Genomic DNA, 13,524 nt, shown 5'->3' on the forward strand with positions numbered 1-13,524 from the left:
TTCAAGACCTGCTAGCAGAATATGTTTAAGCTTTTGGCCAAAATGGGCTTCAGCCCTCAGAATTAAGAGATTCACCATAGCTTGTCAGGAGCTGGAGTGAGGCGGAAGGATACTCGGGCTGGAAGGGCAGGCTTACAGCTGTGACCCCCCCCCCCCGTGGGACAGCGATAGGCTCTGTGAAGTTGCCACCCTAAAAGGGTACTCCCAATGGGCGACGATAAGCAAGGTACACTTGGGGGACGTGTGCAAAGATAAATCCCTGCTGAAGTTTGAGGTACTACGTCAGGAGTACGAATTGGCGGAAACCGAGCGTTTTCATTATTTGCAACTGGGCCACGTGTGGTGAGTTCACGCAGGGGAGATAACGAACCTACCGGACGCATCGCCCTTGGAGGATCAATTGCTCACTAAACTCATCCCTGATAAAGGGGTCTCCGTGATCTACCGGAAGTTGATCAATAACTCCCCACACCTGTTGGGATCGCTGAGAAATACTTGGACGGGTGACTTAGGGGAAATTGACAACAATGACTCGCCCGAGGATCTACAGGGTTCAAGGGAAATAGCTATCCGAGCCAAGTTCAGACTAGTCCAACTTAAAAACTCCATATGTCAAATTACTCACACACACTTTTACATAGGATTTGGATGACTGATATGTCACAGTGCATCAGGGGCTACACCCCCGGGGGGCACCTTCTTTCACATTCTGTGAGAGTGCCCAGTGATCCAGGGCTTCTGGCAAGGGGTGATGTCCTTAGTCGTGTCTGTACGGGTGCCCCTTGATGCAAAGTGGATTTTATTGGTGGTGCAGGGGGAGGAGGCTTGGTCTCGTTACACAAAGATTTGGCGGACAATGGCGGCCGGAGTGGCAAAACGAAATGTCGAAAGACGATTGGGTGCGAGTCTTCCTCCAAGTGTTGCAGAGTAGGAGGCAGACCTTGATTGGTGTCAGAGGGCAGAATGTGTGGTTTATCGAGGCAGGAGATGCCCCAGAAGGTGGGAAAAGGTGTAGGGAGCATGGTGAGAGTACCGGGGCACTGACATCGTGGCACACTGTGGCAATGGAGCCAAACCTGGTGATTAATAGACTATGGAGGGGGCGTGACCTGGTATACTGTAAGGTCATAAAAGCACCAGAGGAAAACTTAATGTTCAATGTCCGATGCTTTTTACCTGCACTATGTGTCTGCTTCAGTACTGTACCAGATTCTCTCGGCCACAGTGCCTTTATCCGTTCTGCATTGTATGATGAGCTTTGTTTAATAAAAAGTATCCCAAAAAATTCATTACAGCAAGCTATGCTCAACCCTCCACCAAGCTGAGGATTCATGCTATTCTTAGTAAGAGTTTATGCCCCCTCTCTACGAGCATATTTGCATAAGGCCTGGAACTTTTGGTTCAAAAAACAAATGCTAATTCCTTCTATAGGGCATGACAGTCAATAATATAGTATATAAACACCCATATTTGCAGATGATATATTTTGCTTCCTAACCAATCCTGAGATTTCTCTCCCAGCGCTGTTTCAGAAAATTTTAAATGTTTTGAGACTCTCCAATTTGAAAACGAATTACACTAAATCTGTAGCGATGGGTATCCTATGGCTACCAGCAGGAGTGAACATATACTCAAAAATGTTGGCGATGGGTATCCCACATCTACCAGCAGGAATGGACACATACGCTAAATCTGTAGCAATGGGTATCCCATGGCTACAAGAAGGAGTGAACACACGCTAAATCTATAGTGATGGGTATCCCATAGCAACCAGCACGAGGGGACACATACCCTAAATCTGAAGTGATGGGTATCCCATGGTTACCAGTAGGAGTGAACATGTACTCTAAATTTGTAGTGATGGTTATCCTATGGCTACCAGCAGGAGGGGACACAAACGCTAAATCTGTAGCGATGGGTATCCCATAGCTACCAGCAGGAGGGGACACATACGCTAAATCTATAGCGATGGGACACATACCCAAAATCTGTAGCGATGGGCATCTCATAGCTACCAGCAGGAGGGGACCCATACGCTAAATCTGTAGCGATCGGTATCCCACGGCTACCAGTAGAAGTGGACACATACCCTAAATCTGTAGTGATGGGTGTCCCATGGCTACCAGTAGGAGCGGACACATATATTAAATCTGTATCGATTACAGGCCTCCTGACCGGGATTCGACGCAAGCTCACAGGTTGGAAGGGGCATGCCCTGTCCCGGCTCGGCAGATTAGCAGCCGTTAAAATGACCACGCTCCCACAGATACTGTACGTGATGCAGACGCTATCGCTTAACCCCCCTCATAACATGTTAGCACAAATGCAACAGCTAATGTGCACCTTTATCTGGGGAGGTCAGAGACCGATAATGGCCCGACACTTGATATATCTTAAACAAGGAAACGGGGGTTTAGGGGTTCAATGCTTGGAACGGTACTTCCAGGCTGCTCAACTCTGCTGTATGCTTGAATGGTACAAGCTTGAATCAGAGAAACATTGGTGTTTCATTGACCGGTCGATAGCCGGCATGCAGATCTGGAAGGTCCCGTGGGTCCTCCGCAGGCACCGTCCATGCAGAGTGTATGTGTCCCCGGTTCTGATTGCGCTCTGGGACAAGGTACAAGGGCCGCTCAGCTTGTCAACCCCGATGTCACCTTCAGACCCTCTTTATTGGAAATCCTGACTTCCCGCCAACCCAAACGGGGTATAGCTTCCTCCGCTGCCAAGAGGCCAACTGTAAACGTATAGGAGATTTGTTTGAGGAGCATGGGGTGATGGAGTTCTCCAGCCTCATGGAGGAATACAGACTCACCCTTCAGGAGTATTGGCAGTATCTGGCTCTTCGACATTGGGTAACCCAGCTACAGGTGCGCATTCATGCTGGTCGTCCATTAACAAAATTCGAGAAATGGTATATCACTAGAACATCGGACAAACGGCTGCTATTGGACATCTACACCTTTTTAAATACCCCAAGACGGACCAGTAAATCCGCACCGTCAGTGGGAACAAGAATTGGAGTATGAATTCTCCCCCAAGGAGTGGAGTGATATAATGCACAGGGCCAGGTATTCTGCCTACAGCACAGCTGGTAAGGAGATGTTTTCAAAGATCACCCATTACTGGTACTATACGCCGGAGAGGCTACTTAAGTGGAAGCCAGGAGGGAATGGACTGTGCTGGCGAAATTGTGGACAGCTGGGCACCCTTACCCACATCCTCTGGTACTGCCCGAAAATACACATGTTTGGTTAGGTAACTCTCCGCGACATTGACACTATTTACAGTACTGATCTACCTAACCTCCCCTCATTTATCCTTTTGGGGTTGCCTAATGCTTTGATGTACCCCCTCAACACTGGGCGAGGCAGGGCTATAGCGCTGGCATTGGGGGTGGCCAAGCAGGTAATACTAGCCAGATGGGGTATAGAGGAGGTTCCGTCCCACCTGGATTGGCTTTATAAGATGTGGGAACTACTGGGAATGGAAAAGATCACGGCAGGCTTTACATGCTCCAGCACTAAGTTTGATAAATCATGGGGATCCACCATAACCTTCCTGTCAAACAAATTCACAGAACTTACTTGCCCAATGTATCTAAGAGTGCTCCGACTCACCGGACCCACCTCCCCACAAGAGTAAGACCCTACAGGACATCCCTTGCTAGGTCCACATACAGGGCACGTGCCCAGCCCACCTCACTCACATAGGGATTAGATCTCTTTATCCTCTCTTTCCTTTCCTTCTGTCTTCTCTCTCAATTCCTTACCTTTAGTTCACATGCATGTTCCCCACCGGCCAGTGGATGTAGGTGGAGGCTTTTAGTAATGCCTGACTATTCTTTCTTCAAACCTAATAAAAAGATTTAAACCATAAATCTATAGCGATGGGTATCCCATGGCTACCAGCAGGAGGGAACACATATGCTAAATCTGTAGTGACAGGTATCCCACATCTACCAGTAGGAATGGACACATACTCTAAATCTGTAGCAATGTGTATCCCACGGCTACTAGTAGGAGTGGACACATATGCTAAATTTGTAGTGAAGGGTATCCCATGGCTACCAGCAGGAATGGACACATCCGCTACAGGGAGCCAACATTCAGGTGACAGTGGAAGCCTTTGATTACCTGGGCATCAAACCTACACCCTCCTCTTGAAAGCTGTTGATGCTAGTAACCCCCTTTCTTAGAGGCTCTTTTGAAAGATCTATATAGAGGGGGGGGTAGAAAAATCTTGGTTTGGAAGCATAAATTGCATTTAAATTAATGATATACCTAGGCTCTTGTATGCAGTGAAGACGCTACCACTACTGTTCCCTAAGGGATTGCTCTGTGCCGTCCAAGAAAAGTTGCTGACATTCCCTTGGAAGGGCAAATCCCCTTGCATATCTAAAATTGTTCTCTACAGAGGAAAATTTGAGGGAGGTTTGGGTCTTCCTCAGATAGAGAGATATGTCCAGGCAGTGCAATTGCACCCTTTGATAGATTTGATAACGTCGGCCAGCACCAAATTGAGGAGAACAGATTGAGGCAGGCGACTGTGTCAAACCCCTACACATCCTTCCATGTCTTCTCCTGACCAGGGGGCACTTTTAAATACTACTCAGATGACACTGATACACTGGAATTCTACTATGTGGGGAGGGGTAGTCACTACATGCCCATCACCGCTAACGTCTATATTGCACAATCTCGATTTCCCTCTAGGAATCATGAATAGGGACTTTCCCTCTTGGTTCCCCCACAACAGAGCTCGTTTAAAGGACCTGTTTGCTGGGGAAGGTCCTTTCACTTGCTGCGATGATGGAGAACGGTGCAACTTTACAACCAGACTTGTTCTAATATGGGTAATTGGTCCACTGGCTTCCATCAAGGACCTATAACGTCACAGTACGAGATTTGACACCAATGGAATCCCTAATGACTGAACAGGAGACCTGAAAAGGGATCACAAGACTTTATCAATAGTTGGTGAGTTCACCGACCACTACTAACCTTGCCCCTCCCCATACTGGTAGATAGGAGACTGAATTAAGACGCAAAATTGAGGATTACTCTTGGCTTCCTATTTGGGAGCATAGAGCCAAATCGTCCATCTGCACACAGTAAAAGGAGAATAGTTATAAAATTAGCATGCATTGGTTTTTAACTCCAGCCCACTTAGTAGTAAAGTTTGATTACTTCCCGACTTGCTGGAAATGTATTGCTGAAAGGGTACCGTGACACACATGTGATTGGGATGTGATGTTATTCGGACCTATTTGGTGGAGGTTATTTCCACAATAAAAGACATCACTAATTTACAATGGCCACCACTGGATCCACTACCCATCATTTTGGGTGACACCAGGGAGGAATCGGTGTACCCACTAACCACTCTGAGTGGGAAATTGAGCACTCATTTGTTACTAGCGGCATGGTTGACTGTTTTACTTTTATAAATCCTGCCACGAACCTCCCATCAGTGTGTGGATTTGGTCGATCTATGCTATGGAAAAGCTTACTGTTACATTGAGAGACAGAAGGGCTTATTTATGAGAGCCCCACACCACTTTTGCACCACTTAAAGTGGTACTTGCATGACGCAGGGCTCTCATAAAGATTTATGATGTCATGCAAAGCCACCCAGCGTAGTTTTGAGTGGCATCATAAATCATTAGCAAGGCAACGCAGTGCAAATTGCTGTGTTGTGTTACTCTAAGCCCGGGAGACATTCCATGGTCGTTGAAGTGGGTTTTACTATGGAACACCCATGGACTTTGACACTGCCCCAGATTTACAAAAACATGCAAATCTGGGGAAGCACAATATCCATACACCTCCAAGGTGAGGCGTAACAAGGAGAAATAACTACATTTCTCCTTGTTGTTTCCTCTTTCCAGGTATGCGGCTTTGTGCAGCACATCTGGAAAGAGGAAAACACCTCTTAGGATTGTTTTATGCTGGAAGGAGCCCCTTCCTGACAAACACAATCATGCCTGCAACAGAGGCACTATTGCACCATAGTGCAAGGGTACTTACATTGGCCCTAGGCTGCTGAAACGATGCCACCGCCGGAAGAAAGGACAGGAATGCACCGTATTGCTTAAATACAGTACATTCCTGCCCTTTCACTTTGGCATAGGGCAGGAGAGCAAGGTGCCTTGCTGCACTGCCCTACAGCATAATGCCATTAATGAGCCTAGAATGTGTTAATTCAAGAAAACTTGGACTACATTTTGAACAGACATTATTCACCGGCATTGCCCTAATGGGGTCTGGGTCATACACCTGCTCTCTTGGAGGGATAGAGGGGGACAGACTTTCTGGAGCACTCTGAGACTTCCTCCCCGGAGAAGGAGACAGAGAGTTGAGGGGGAGGAGCCCAGACTCTTTGGGCCACTCTGAGACTTCGTCCCCTGGGGAGGAGACATAGAGTTGAAGGAGAGGGGGAAATCCGGATTCTTTGGGGTGCTCTGAAACTTCCTCCCCTGAGGAGAAGACAGAGGGGGGAGGGGCACAAACTCTTTGGGGTGCTCCGAGACTTCCTCCCCTGAGAATCCCAACTGGTGGCACAGCGTGAGTGTGGAACTAAGTATTGTGCCTGGAGACCGAATTGCCATGTGCGGAGCCCCAATACTGCCCGCATCTAAGAAGTGTGACTACTGCGTCATGGAGCCTCAACATGCATAAAGCGTCTTGTTGGTGGTGAGCAGATTCACCGGTTGTGGTTGTGGGTCCCCGTGTGGCTTGCTTCGTCAATCGCGCAGCACCTCTCTCGCACGACAAACCGACTGCATGCTCAGTGCATACGGTGGCCGATTCACAGGTTGCGACCCTTGGGGGTGAGGACATATTCCTAGTAGTGCCTCATATTACCTTGTGCGGCACTGCTGAACTTGTGCCTGTGTGTGTGACCTGAACTGTCTGGTGTGACCCAAGTCAACACCCATCAGACGTTGAGCCATATTTTCAGGGAGGTATGGAATTTGCAACTTTATTTGTGTGTGACCAGAATTGTCTGGCGCTACCCATATAAACACGCACAAGACATTGGGCCTCATTTCTAGGGAGGTACATAATTTGCAACTCTTCATTGTGTGTGACCGGAATGGTCTGTTGCGACCCGTATCTACATGCACCAGAAGTGGTGCCTCATTTCTAGGAAAGTACAGAATTTGCAACTCTTCGGTGTGTGTGAACAGAATTGTCTAGTGTGACCTGAATCAACAGGCACCAGCAATAGAGCTTCATTTCCAGGGCGGTACCAAATTTGTAACTCTTTGTCGTGTGTGACCGGAATTGTCAGGTGCAACTCGTATCGATGCACACCAGTCATTGTGCCTCATTTCCAGGGAGTTGCGGAGGAGCGTATTCATGTTCTGTGATTCACAAATTGTATGGGTGCTACTTTGTACGGCGTATATCTGACGGGGTGCTTCCTTCTTTCGAGAGGCTCCCCTGCTTCATCCCCCATTCATCAATTGTTCCTTTTGTCCTCTCAGTGTGGCAGACCAACTGCCCTCCTCTTACCCAGCCCTGGCTACTTCTTGTTGCCAGGTAGTAATGCCAGAACTGGGCATGGGTGGTGAGAGTAATTGAATGCTTCAGAAAGTGATCGGAAGCGAGCAAAGAGACAGCATAACTTCCCCCCTCTGCCCCCCTGCCACCCCTCACCCACTTTGCAGCACTGTGCTGTCAGGCACGATATGGAATCCTATGATTGAATGACTATCGCCCTCAGCCTGCTTCTGATTAGTGGCCAAACCTCCATGTGTTGACTGCCGCCTAATTAGCCCTGCTACCTACCCCCACCTTCTTCCCTGGGAACCTGACTAAATGTGACTCTGACCACGTGTAGGGTATTCGGTTTGGCTGAATGGTGGAGGACGGATTGGGCCTTGGGATCTGCATGTGCATTATCAACTGACCTACCGGATATCAGTTGCACCACATTACGGTGCTGTGTGCATGTGTGTGCAACTGCACTCCAGACGGACCTGCCTGATATTCATGGCACCGCATATCGGTGCAGAGTGAGTGGGAGTGACTGCCTGTTATTAATTACACCGCACAGCGGTGTTGCTTTATACATTGATTTCCTACCAAAAGAATACTATGTTTGACATTGGTTGTCATCCTTGGGCCTTGGCCCACATTGCTATTTAAAAGTGTGGTAATTATCTGTGTGTGCACATTTCTGATGTTGTTGTGATATGGGGTGCACCCTATAACTGTGTGGTATTGAATTATAATGATTGCTAGGTTGGGCTCATTCTGACAACAATTTGCACTGCATAAGGGTTCCGGGGAAGGGGAGGGGGTAAAGTAGGATGTTACCGAAGTGTGCACACTACTGATTTCAGTTTAACACAGTTGGGTCTAGTACTGCTAGTGATAATCCCAAATGTGATTTATGCCCAGAAATACATGATATTGATGTTGTGTTAACTCTTTCCGTGCTGATGACGGAACCGCTCCGTCATCAGCCGCGGTGGCGCTGTGCTGATGACGGAGCGGTTCCGTCATGGCCCGCCGGACGCACCTCGCGGCGCGTTCTATTAAGCGGGCGGGGCCATGACGGAACCGCTTCGTCATGAGCACAGCTCAACCGTGGCTGGTGACGGAGCGGTTCCGTCACCAGCATGGGCCCGCTGCGCGCCCCCCCCGTCCCCTTAGCGCTGCAGCGGAATAGCCGCCGCAGCGATGTGGTTAACTAATGTGTGTGTTGAAAACAATCTGTATTTACATACACCACGTGTGAAGTGTCCTTTGTGACACTCAGTGTATTTATTGTGTGGGAGTGCTGTCCTAATAGTTTATACACTGCCTCTGTGTTAAGCCTAACTGCGTAGTGCCAAGCTACCCAAGGGTGAGCGCAGGTTATACAGTGAGTGTAATCACCCACCCCTGACCGGAGTGATTGGTTCTGCCTTGCTAGGGTCTCACCTCAGCCAACCAGAATGTGCCAGTTCCAACAAGCCCCTTTCAATATGGCGTTGAAAATTAATGCAAAATAGGTGTTCCAAACGTCTATCTTATCTAAGAAAATGTCCCCTGGGACCTTGTCAAGCCCAGGTGGTTTGTTAGGGATGATTTTACTAATAGCTTGGATGATTTCCTCAGGGGTAATGCTTGTATCCTCCAATTGGTCTCCTGATACTGCAGGTGAACTAACTCTTCATTGGGTACCTGTAGGTCTAACATTAAATGGCTGGCTTAAAGCCTATCTAGGGACTTCGCTTTCCACTGAGATGGAGTACAAGATGGAGAAGTGGGTGGACAGTCAGGCATCGAGATGTGGTTTTCAGTGGGACTGAAGCCTTCACTACTGCCCTGTGAAGACAATGTTACACAATGAATAATGATCTCTTCCTATATCAGCATCCAGCAAACCCTCCCATTTGCCACGCTATCACTCTCTCTTTGTTTCCATGACGGCATTTTTGTAAGTGTTTCTGTATGTTTGGATCAGTGGTCTCTTCAAGTTCAAGTTAAAATTTATATAGCGCACTACATACCCAGAGGGTCTCAAGGCGCTTGGGGGGGGGGGGGGTTTACTTATCGAATATCCAGGTTTTAAGCTGTTTTCTGAAGGCTAGGTGGTTTTGGGTAAGGCGGAGGTGGATGGGAAGGGAATTCCAGGGTTTGGCCGCTAAGTAGGAGAAGGATCTTCCTCCCATGGTGGCTTTGTGGATGCGGGGAACAGCGGCGAGGGATTGGTTGGACGAATGCAGTTGGCGGGTGGGAGTGTAGAAGGAAAGGCGCGTGTTGAGGCAGTCAGGTCCAAGTTCGTAGAGGGCTTTGTGTGCGTGCGTGAGGAGACGGAACGTTATCCTTTTGTTGACGGGGAGCCAGTGGAGGTCTTTCAGGTGACCGGAAATGTGGTCTGTGCGAGGGATGTCTAGTATGAGTCTGGCTGAGGCGTTTTGAATGCGTTGGAGTTTTTTCAGCAGTTTTGCGGTGGTGCCGGCGTAAAGGGTGTTTCCGTAGTCCAAATGGCTTGTAACCAGTGCGTGGGTGACCGTTTTTCTTGTTTCGGTGGGGACCCAGCGAAAAGTTTTTTTGAGCATGCGTAAGATGTTGAAGCATGATGATGAGACGGCGTTGACTTGTCTGGTCATCGAGAGAGAGGAGTCCAGGATGATGCCCAGGTTCCGTGCGTGGTCCGTCGATATGGGAGCTTTTCCTAGGGCCGTTGGCCACCAAGAGTCATCCCAGGCGGAAGGGGATGCACCTAAGATGAGGACTTCCGTTTTGTCCGAGTTCTGTTTCAGACGGCTGTGCTTCATCCACTCAGCTACTTCTTTCATCCCTTCATGTAGGTTGGTTTTGGCGGTGATTGGGCCTTTGGTGAGTGAGAGGATCAGCTGAGTGTCATCAGCGTAGGAGATAATGTTGAGGTTGTGTTGACGTGCGATGGTTGCGAGGGGGCTCATGTAGACATTGAAGAGGGTAGGGCTGAGAGAGGATCCTTGTGGAACGCCGCAGATGACTTCGGTGGCCTCTGACTTAAAAGGGGGGAGGCGGACTCTCTGAGTTCTTCCAGCGAGGAACGAGATGATCCAGTCCAATGCTTTTCCTTGAATTCCGATGTTGCTGAGGCGTTGTATTAGGGTGCTATGACAGACTGTGTCGAAGGCTGCGGAGAGGTCGAGGGGGATGAGGGCGACTGTGTCTCCGTTGTCCAGTAGAGTTCAAATGTCGTCTGTTGCTGCGATGAGGGCGGTCTCGGTGCTGTGTTTTGCTCGGAAGCCAGACTGTGAGGAGTCGAGTGATTTGTTGGTTTCGAGGAAGGCGGCGAGCTGATTGTTGATGGCTTTCTCAATGACTTTGGCAGGGAATGGGAGGAGCGAAATGGGGCGGTAGTTTTTGAGTTCGGTGGGGTCAGCTGTGGGTTTCTTCAGAAGGGCGCTGAGTTCGGCGTGTTTCCATTTTTCTGGGAATGTGCCAGAGTTGACGGAGCAGTTGATGACGTCTCGGAGATGGGGTGCGATAATGGAGTCTGCTTTGTTGAAGATGTGATGGGGGCATGGGTCTGTAGGGGATCCTGAGTGGATGGAGTTCATTAGGCGAATGGTGTCTTCTGTGGTGATTGGGTTCCAGTTGAGAAGGTTATTCGGAGGAGGTACAGGTTCGGAGGTGAGAGGGGTTGACTGGTTTTCGGGTTGGTTGTCAAAGCTGTTATGAATGTCGGCGATTTTGTCATGGAAGAATGAGGCGAGGGAGTCGCAGAGGACTTGAGAGGGGGTGATGTCGTTGGAGCTGGCGGTGGGGTTGGTGAATTCTTTGATGTTGTTGAAAAGTTCGTTGCTGTTGTGGGCGTTGTTGTCTAGTCGGTCTTTGAGTGCTGATTTCTTGGCTGTCCGGATTAGTTGGTGGTGTTTGCGGGTGGCGTTTTTGAAGGTGGCTTGGGTGATTGTGTTTGGGTCTTTTTTCCAAGTTTTTTCAAGGGAGCGACAGAGTTTCTTGGATTTCTTAAGGTCATCATTGAACCAGGGGGCGTTCTTGCTTCCTTGCTTGATTTGATTTTTTTTCAAGGGTGCTAGTTTGTCGGCGGTTTGGGTTAACCATTGTGTGAGATTGATGGCGGCTTGGTTAGGGTTTGTCGAATAGGCAGGGGGTTTTTGAAGAAGTGATGTGGAGATCTGGTCGATTGTGATTTTGTTCCAATTTCTTCGCAGAGTTGGTTGAGGGTGGTTGTGGATCGTGGTCTTATTGTAAATTAAGTGGATGCAATTGTGGTCCGTCCAGTGGAGGGCTGTGGTGTGAGTGAAGGAGATATGCTTGCTGGAGGTGAAGATAGGGTCGAGTGTGTGTCCTGCGTAGTGGGTGGGGGTGTTAACAAGTAGTTTGAGTCCGAGGTTGGCGAGATTGTCCAGGAGGGTGGTAGTGTTCCTGTCGTTGTTCTTTTCCAGATGGAAATTGAGGTCTCCCAGTAGAATGTATTCTTCTGAGGGGAGGGCGTGTGGGGTGATGAAGTCAGTGATGTCTTCGCTGAATTGTGTACGGGGTCCTGGGGGTCTGTAGAGGAGGGTGCCTCTGAGTGTGGTCTTGGGGTCGGTGTGGATCTGGAAGTGGAGGTGTTCGGCGATAGCGAGGTTGTCCTCTGAGCTGGTTGAGACGCGGATGGTGTTCTTATGGACGATGGCGATGCCTCCTCCTGTTGTTTAATGGCACCAGTAAGTGCTTCCCTTGCTCCTCTGCACAGCTTATTGTACCAGGTAGGTGGTCTATGTCTCCTTACTAGCTGGTTGATTTCTACGTGGAATTGCTGCCTTACGTTTAGGAACATCTGGTTATGGAGGGTGCTAATATTACTCAGGGTCTCCCTTTCCTTCAATGACAAATTTAGTAGTAGCAGCCCCCCTATACCATCAGCTACTAATTTGTAGACTTCCTCAACTGAGTTCTTTGAGTGGGATATTACACTCCATCTAACCCTTCGTCAATTGTTGTTCAATCTCACCCTTCTATCGAAGGGCTCATCACAATTAGTGGAGACATCAGAGGCTCGAATCCTAAGTTCATGGACAAGAGCATTATAGTCACTGTCATAACGGGGTGTTACAACCATATCAATTAGGTAGGGCCGAAGCCATACATCAAGCAGAATATAGTCGATTAGACTAGTATTCTGTGGGCGATTAAACATGTGATTGCCTTCTCTATCGGAGTTGGATCTACCATTACAGACTCATTTGGCTTGATTCTGGGTGAATGCATTGAGTTGGATGACAATGGGGACCATTTTTAATTGGTGGGATAGCTAGTTCCGGTATGGATCAAATATGGTCTTCCTTATGTAAGTCTCCAGAGACTCCTCAAGACCTGGCTCTTTGAACAGTAGCAGCGTTACCCTGCCCCCCCGAGCGCCTTGAGACCCTAACGGGTATGGAGTGCGCTTTACAAATGCTATGATTGATGATTGATTGATTGATTGAATCTCAATACAAACATCAAGAGGTTTGTAAAGTCTTTTTCCCGCTGGTCTACAATACACATTGTATGTATTACAGACAGTGTTATGCTGGAAAACCAGGTTAATGCACAATAAACTGGGTGAGCCTAACTTGATTTCCTTAATCTTACATGGTAGAGTGGTATTGTCCCAAATTGTAATGCCCCTCGATGGCTTGTCTTTCTCAGATATAACCGCTTGCTAACTAAAAGTAGATTGCCCTACACGGTACAGAGGTTTAAGCAACCAGGTCTCTTGGAATAGACAAATATCATATTTATCAATAAATTCACACCATTCTGTGCAAAACAGATTAGAAATTAGCCCTGCAATGTTCGAGGAAATCAGCTTGGTGGTGGGAACAGGGGGCATTTCACAATGCACCTACCCCCACCAGCACAAGGAGAGGCACCCCCGACCATTGCCACTTTAGGCAATGTCGAGTAGGTTTAATAACAATTAGAGGGCTAGACTTTGCTGGTTGCCCTAAATTTGGCTTCACAAATCTGTTTCTCTTTTCCTAGTTTTTGCACCCCATTATTAGCTGCAAGGCTCACTGCTCTTCATCACTGGATG

The sequence above is a fragment of the Lissotriton helveticus genome, chromosome 5_1, assembly GCF_964261635.1.
Source record: "Lissotriton helveticus chromosome 5_1, aLisHel1.1, whole genome shotgun sequence".
Taxonomy (NCBI): domain Eukaryota; kingdom Metazoa; phylum Chordata; class Amphibia; order Caudata; family Salamandridae; genus Lissotriton; species Lissotriton helveticus.